The sequence below is a fragment of the Rhamphochromis longiceps genome, linkage group LG7 (assembly GCF_057381845.1).
Source record: "Rhamphochromis longiceps isolate RC_006_pf linkage group LG7, R_longiceps_female_GT1.1, whole genome shotgun sequence".
NCBI classification, from domain to species: domain Eukaryota; kingdom Metazoa; phylum Chordata; class Actinopteri; order Cichliformes; family Cichlidae; genus Rhamphochromis; species Rhamphochromis longiceps.
The window spans coordinates 29,391,622-29,400,165 of NC_140563.1; positions in this window are offsets into that span (position 1 = coordinate 29,391,622).

The following is an 8,544-nucleotide window of genomic DNA, read 5'->3' on the forward strand; positions in this document are numbered from 1 at the left end:
TGTTTTAATATTTGGGTTTTTTAGGGGGAGTAATCAGATATAATAATTTATTTATATATATACATTTATTATTTTCTGAACTTTTGACTTAGAGAGTTATTTTTATGTGGTCTTGAAGCATTTAGTGAAATGTTTTACATAATATTTTTATTTTAATTATAGTTTTTATCCCAACAATCCATTTGCCTTAATTTTGTAAATAATCGTGTGTGTGTGTGTGTGTGTGTGTGTGTGTGTGTGTGTGTGTGTGTGTGTGTGAGAGAGAGAGGTGTGTGAGAGAGGTGTGTGTGTGTGCGTGTGTGTGAGAGGTGTGTGTGTGTGTGAGGTGTGTGCGTGTTTGTGTGTGAGAGAGGTGTGTGTGTGTGTGCGTGTGTGTGTGAGGTGTGTGCGTGTGAGGTGTGTGGGTGAGGTGTGTGTGTGTGTGTGTGTGAGGTGTGTGTGTGTGCGTGTGTGTGTGAGGTGTGTGGGTGTGCATGTGTGTGTGTTTGTGTGTGTGAGGTGTGTGCATGTGCGTGTGAGGTGTGTGTGTGCGTGTGAGGTGTGTGCGTGTTTGTGTGTGAGGTGTGTGTGTGAGGTGTGTGGGTGTGCGTGTGTGTGAGGTGTGTGCGTGTGAGGTGTGTGTGTGGGTGAGGTGTGTGTGTGAGGTGTGTGTGTGTGTGTGAGGTGTGTGCGTGTGAGGTGTGCGTGTGTGTGGGTGAGGTGTGTGTGTGTGTGTGTGTGTGTGTGTGTGTGTGTGAGAGAGAGAGGTGTGTGTGCGTGTGTGTGAGAGGTGTGTGTGTGTGTGAGGTGTGTGCGTGTTTGTGTGTGAGAGAGGTGTGTGTGTGTGTGCGTGTGTGTGTGAGGTGTGTGCGTGTGAGGTGTGTGGGTGAGGTGTGTGCATGTGCGTGTGAGGTGTGTGTGTGTGTGTGTGTGTGAGGTGTGTGCGTGTTTGTGTGTGAGGTGTGTGTGTGTGTGAGGTGTGTGGGTGTGTGTGTGTGTGAGGTGTGTGCGTGTGAGGTGTGTGTGTGGGTGAGGTGTGTGTGTGAGGTGTGTGTGTGTGTGTGAGGTGTGTGCGTGTGAGAGGTGTGTGTGTGAGGTGTGAGGTGTGTGTGTGTGTTTGTGTGTGTGAGGTGTGTGCGTGTGAGGTGTGCGTGTGTGTGTGTGTGTGTGTGTGTGTGTGTGTGTGTGTGTGTGTGTGTGTGTGTGTGTGTGTGTGTGAGAGAGAGAGAGGTGTGTGTGTGGTTGACTGATAGTTGCAGATTGTGGACTCTGTGTCTCAGCTCACAGACGTCGCTCTGATACTGGTTCAGGATGTGCTTCTGATTGTGGTCGAGCAACAGCACCAGCAGCAGCAGCAGCAGCACTCGTCCTGCTGAGCAGTGAAGATGGATGGACAGTCGGCCTTTATCATCCCTGGCCGACACATTTAAATTCACCGCCTGTAGGTGCTCATGTCTCCCAGGAAGAAAAAAACAGAGAGGCTCAGAGCTCATGAAGAAGACTTATGAATACACAGACTGAGCTCTCAGAGCGTGCACTGTGATCAGTCATATCAGCAGGAGCTGAAATACACTCCCAATGAGCAGCATCACAGGGCTCACTCCTAACTCCAGCTCATTGTTGATCTCACATTATTTGGCTGTAGAAGCGTGAGGTCAGCATGACTTTAACAAACAACAAATGTTAAAATATGTTTTTGTGCTTCCAGAGATGAGGAAGTGTAACAAAGAAAACACAGGGCAAACTTAAGAGTTCATTCTTACAAAAAGTCATTTTAATTTTACTTTCTGTAGACAAAATCAATTAAAAAACTATTTTCAGTCTAAACCCTGAGTACAGCCTGGAGGCTTCTGGCATCCAGATGTTATACACAGACAGATGTGGTCTCTGTGACATAAACAACAAAGCTTCCGGACTTGTAGCAACCACTATGTTGTTTTTCATTTGTTTTGTTTTTTTTGGAGCCAGAAGTGACAAATGCTAAAATATCACCTAATGCTGGGTCACTTAGGTCACTTGGTTAGACCAGACCAGGGGTCGGCAACCCTAGGCACGCGTGCCACAGTTGGCACGCGAAGGGTTAACTAATAGCACGACCATAGCTGGATTGGCCATCGGGCATACCGGGCATTTGCTCAGTGGCCCGGTGACTTTTTTCTTCTTTGCAACGGTATAAACAAGGAAAGGTGGTGGATTGGCCAGATCCTGGCCGGTGTGTAAAAATAACTCAGTAGTTTGGTGCTGGCTATGGCGGAGCTTCCACAGATTCAGTAAAATTAACAAGTGGTGGAGGCCAGTAGGTGGATGAGGGAGAGGGGAGGCAGGAGGAGGAGAGACCCGAGGCGGCCGCCGGTCCGAGTGTCAGGTGAACTGAACTTCAGGTAAGAAGTTATGACCTGCAGTCTATCTGGGTCAGATATAAACCAAGTTTAGGTGCAGTTTATTTTTGTTGTGCTGACGTTTTACAGTCAGTTAGAATAACTCGTACTGCGTACTAGCTAGCATGATGGAGTTTCTATACAGCTGGGTCGGTGCTATGATGTAACTGATAATGAACTTTATTTTATTCATAAGGTTAGTTAGTAGAGTTGCCAACCTTCCTGTAAAAAATGGAATCGTCCCGTATTCAGAGAAAATATTACGCGTTTTGTGTTGAGCTGAGAAGGGACGCAGTTTGTCCCGGACTTCAGCTAGAATGGAAAAAGACACAAAGCTGGAGTTATTCTGTCGTTACGCTGTCAGCTGCCTCTTCTTCTTCTCTCATTCTCTCCCCTCCCTCTCCTGTTTCTACTTCAATCATTAAACTGATCAGTGATCAGCTGATCGGCTTTTCTCTCGTTTGTTTATCGCCCACTTTGCGCCAGAAAGAGGAAACCGCCAGATGTCGCGCTAAACAACAGCAGCACGTTTAAGCTTGATCAGCTGTTGTTAGAATTTATTTAATATTAATTTCTAGTATCAGCTGATGTTTGCTGGAGCCACAGCTGTAAAAGCTGCTGGTCATGATATCGGTTTGTATATCTGGTGAGAGGGAAACATGAAGATGAAACCAGGAGATGTCCTTACTGAATCATCAGAGCTGAACAGGTGATGGAGAAACAGGTTTACCTTTTAGTTAACATGAATGAGTTGACAGGAAGTTATGAACTGTTTCTGAGAGACAAATAACACCAGGATCCTTTTCTATGTAGCTGACAGCTGGTAACTGTGCAGGGGCGGGTCTAGCAAAGTTTTGCCAGGGGGGCCAGGTAGGGCATTAACAGGGAAAGGGGGCACAGAGAAATACTTTCTTATTCTCATTTAAAATGTCTTGCTGTTATTAAATAATTATCTGAAACTTACAACCAATGTTTTTATCTGACATAAAATGTATAGAAATCATACATATACCAACAAGATTGTACATCACTGTCACAACAGCATTTGTTTTCATTCAAAGGCTTTATGGCTTTAGTACCTGGTGGGCCGGTCTCTAGTCAAAATGCCCGGGGCGATTTTTTGTCTCAGTCCAGCCCTGGGCACGACACGCAGTGAACTAATCTGAGATGGTGCATTAAAAAATAAATGGCTGCGCCAGCGGTGCACATCGCAAATCAGCTCGCATAGACACATTAGTTGTGCCTCTTCTTAATGACGGTATCTTAGCTAACAAACCCAACTACCAGATTCAACTTGTAATTGGCTAAAAATAACTTGGCCTACTGGTGAGAGGGACGTTGTTAACTTTCCACATTCCGACACTTCAAAAGCTTCAGGAGCTTTCTGCTCAGCACAGCATCAGCACCACGGAAACACACGGATACATCCGTAGACTCGAGACACAATGCATTTTTGGGACTTTCAGGTGTATGGACCAATGTTCTATTTTCTGATCAAAGCGGAAATCTTTAATGAGCAGCTAGATTTGTCTCGCATTAACTGGCTGAGTTAATGCCAGTTAATGCAACATCGAAGCAGCCGGAATCCACAGCTTTGCGTGTTCATGGAGCTTGCATTTTCACCTGCTGGACATCACTGCCTGACAAGTTTAACTGTCTTCAGAACATTGCAGAGGCCTTATTGACAGTATTTGGCTCTACATGTCTGTGTGAGCAGATTTTCTCTCACATGAGTCCTCAGGTAGCCGTCTGAATGCTGGACATTTGGAGACCTGTGTCTCTGAGTGGGAGACCAGAGATCACATTAACATGTGTGTCTCTGTATTAACAAACATGCCATATTGACTTAGTTTATTTTTCTTATCATTGTTGTGAGGAGACCATAAATAGGATTTGTATTGTCTGTTGTGCAGTTCATTTGCTTTTATGGAGTTGTTATTATGGATTTGTTTCAAAATAGCTGATATTATTCGCTGATAGCTGTCAACATCTGCAAACAAATATAATTCTTTAAAGTGGTTCTATATATTGTGTAACTGTTCATATAGAGCGTTATTAAATTTATTCCTAATGCAATCATATGGCACACTGACTTCTGAGGAAATTTTAAATGGCACTCGCCATCAGAAAGGTTGCCGACCCCTGGACCAGACTATACGAAAGTATCAAACACGTTTTATTGTGTGAATGCATCATTTATTCTCTTTTTTTGTTGTTGTCATATTTCTATTTGGACTGAGGGTGTTGTTCAGTGAGTCAATACCCTAAAAACTTGTTTTAATCGAGCCCGGATCAAGAATTTTAGGTCACACTGACTGACTGAGTTTTTTATGAGTAACTGAATAAATTTGAGTTTGAGTCATTTTGTGTCTGTTTTCTGTCATTTAGCACCAGGGGTGCCACCAGAGATATGGGACATAAATAATAATATCACTTTTGGGCACCACACACAAACACTGTGCAGACATGAAAAATGGATAAATAGAATTAATGATTTCATGCAAGGTTGATGAGATATATGCTTTTAATTATTTTAATGATAACAATACTATAATTTTATTAATTTTTTTTAAATTTTATTTCTGTTGATTGGTACCTTACACAAAATACAAATTAAATATACATAAACCTTTGAACAGAAATAATTTTTCATTCTCATCTATAAAATGGTGTAAAGTATTTTTACTGCTAAAACATTGTATTCATAATATTAAGTATTGGGAAATATAACTTAAATAATCCTTTGGATCTTAGTGTTCAAACAAAGTAAATCCGTGTGCAAAATATGTGCAGAGCAACACACACGTCTCCATAACTGCTCTGTTTATGTGGGTTATAGGGATAATGTATTATTATTATGAAATAAATAGCGTGTAGAATAAAAATACATTTCCCACGGGTCCTCCTGCAGTCAGACACACGTTTTAAGTTAAAAGAGCTTCCCTGTTTCTTCAGGTGTCAGTGGGCTGGTTCAGTGTCAGCAGTGTGGCTGTGGGGAGATGTGAGTGGGACAGCTGAGCCTGAGCTAGAGGTGTGATCTGTGTGGCACCACGTAAGTAACGTAGTGCACACGTGTACAAAGGGTCAGGCTTCACCGAGCACATGCTTCCTGTTAGTGAGGAAGTAAGCTAGCTACCACTGGGACACGCGGCAGTTTCTTTCACTTCACTTCACTCCACCTGTCCCTCTTTCATTTTTTTCAAACCCAGCCTTCACTTTTAATGGAGCCATCCTACTGCAGTCCAGGAGCACGTGCACGTGGAACAAACCAAATCATGAAATAAGAGGGGGGTCAAAAACACATCCAACTAGTGATAGGAAACAAACATCTTTATAAGTACCCGAGAAACAAAAATAATTTTATAGCGATAGGTTCATATTTTTTTTTAAAGATTTTTTAAATGAGATTTAAAAGATTAACTGACTGTTTACTGTTTTCGAATGCCCCTGTCAGTTGCTGTCAATCGTGGGCCTTTAATATGGTCATCGCTTTCTTGTGGGAGAAATACCAAATGACACATGGTGAGCGAACACAGGTGTAAAATTTTGCTTTATCTTTAAAAAGCATGGACAGACTCCCCCAAATTGAGGAAGTCTTTGCAAGCTCCTTTGACGAGGAAGTCTGTCCATCACTTTTCATACACCTAGTGACAGAACATAAGGAATTCCTTCCCTATGTTAAACATAGTGAAACTAGTGGGGCTGAATGCGCAATCAACAGGTGTGTGTGTGTGAGCTATGTTTATCATCAAACAAACTTTCTGAAAATCATTTATTGGATAACTCTTCTGGTTTTTTCCCATCATTTATGCTATAAGACAGGGGTGGGGAACTCCAGGCCTCAAGCGCTAGTGTCCTGCACGTTTTAGATATCACCCTAGGTGATAATGATTACTTCATTATCAGGCCTCTGGAGAACTTCAAGACCATTTGAGGAAGTAATTTAGCCATTTAAATCAGCTGTGTTGGATAAAGGACATATCTAAAACCTGCAGGACACCGACCCTTGAGGCCTGGAGTTCCCCCACCCCTGTTATAAGGGGTTCTGCTCTCTCTGCAACAGCAGGTTGATTCATGCACCACAAGCAGAGGTTCCTCTTCATGTGCTGAGAGTCTCACAGATGGAAACATTTCAGCCTCCAGCTCATTGTCCTCTGTCTGAATGTTGGGTGTTCTCTGTATTATAGTAGGGTCTTTATCTTAAAGTATAATACACTTTGAAGTGACTATTGATTTGATGACTGAAAAGCCAGACAGACATGACCAGGCAAGCGAAGAACTGTAGATGTGGTTAACCTGTAAAGGTGAGGTTGGAAACTCAGAGTTTTGGTCATGAGGGTTAGTCTATCATTTCTAAAAGCCTGTTCAAACATCTTCAGTTTTTTTAGTTCAAACCCCAACAGTCAGACGACTCCCTATGAGCAGCAATTGGTGAAAAAGGCAAGGAAGAACTCTGGGTTCATGGATAACGCTGGGTATCATCTGGTGGGTAATGAAAATTTTTGCAGTGAAAAAAGTATAAGTCTGAGTACACAACCCCAACGAACTCCAGTGTGAAGAAGACTCTTTATATTAACAAAGAATTATACCCTGTTGGATGAAAATGATTCAAACCACTGCAGCACAGTACGCTTAATACATCTAAAAATGAAGAGCATGCAGTAAGCATCAAAAAGCATTCATGAAAAAAAAATAAAATAAAATAAAATAAACACTCTGAATTGTCAACGAAAGGGTTGATGTGTTACAGTGGCATGTCTCTGGGGTACAAACAGAGTCTACAAGAAGCTGGTGTTCATCCAGGGAAAGCAACGTGTCGGTGTGATCTGTAACATTTATACAGGAGTTTTAGGTTTCAGAGAACTGCAGAACATTCGGGGTATTTTATAAAAAGGTTTGGTTCAGCTAATTACACCTCATGGGCCTTTTTTTGGACCACTGTGGTAACAGACCCCCCTCCATCCACCTCCCCAGCACAGGCTGCAAACATTTACAGGCCTACTGGCTGGCAGCACCCACCCGTCCCTATTTAAAAACCTCCACCTCACAGGTAACTTTAGTTCACCTTCAGACACTGAGTACACAGAAATCAGACAGAAACAGGCGAACATCTGTGGCGATGCTGCAAACCTTTGTTTTCTTTGTTATTTGTGACACGCAGTTTGGGTCATCAGTTATCGAGGGCTTTTCTCAGAAGAATTAAGCAACTGGGAGTGTGTTTTGGATGCTAAACAGTGCATGACCAGGCTGTTGCAAAACATGACAATCAATCCCCTCTTGATGTTTGCTTCAATTTATAGTAGACATGTTAGATACAGCCTGTTCCTTGCTAATCGAAAAAGGGAACTAAGATGATGGTGAAAGAGCCTGACAATCACTTTATTTATCCTAAAAAGAGCTTTGATAAATTGGAAGATGGCATAATTTGTATTAAACATATTAGATTCAAAATAAAAATCACAATTTTAAATTAAAAAAAAAAAAAAAAAGCATTCATGACAGTCAGCTTATTTCCATAGTGGACACTCTGAGGGACTTAGCCGGAGAATTTCAATTAGATTAAATTCAATTTCACAACAACAGTCGCCTCAAGGCGCTTTATATTGTACAGTAGATCTTACAATAATAGATAAAGAGAAAAACCCAACAATCATATGACCCCCTATGAGCAAGAACTTTGACAACAGTGGGAAGGAAAACCTCCGGCAGAACCAGGCTCAGGGAGGGGCGGCCATCTGCTGCAACCGGTTGGGGTGAGAGAAGGAAGACAGGATAAAAGACATGCTGTGGAAGAGAGACAGAGATTAATACCAGGTACGATTCAAAGCAGAGAGGTCTATTAACACATAGTGAGTGAGAAAGGTGACTGGAAAGGAAAAACTCAATCATACATGTAATCATAGTGTTGTGTGAGATCAGTGGCAGAGTTATGTTTTGTTTCCAACTATAAAACATCCAGAGTGAGACCATGGCAGGATAATGAAATACACTCACATGTCCTGGTATATGAATCTCACTTATCCTCACCTCTGTTAACATAATTAAACTTTATTTATACAGCACCAAATCACAACAGCAGTCACCTCTAGATGCTTTCTGTTGTGAGATAAAGACACTATAATAATACAGAGAAAACCCAACAATCAGACTCTGAGCAAGCACTTTGGTGACATTGAGAAGGAAAAAC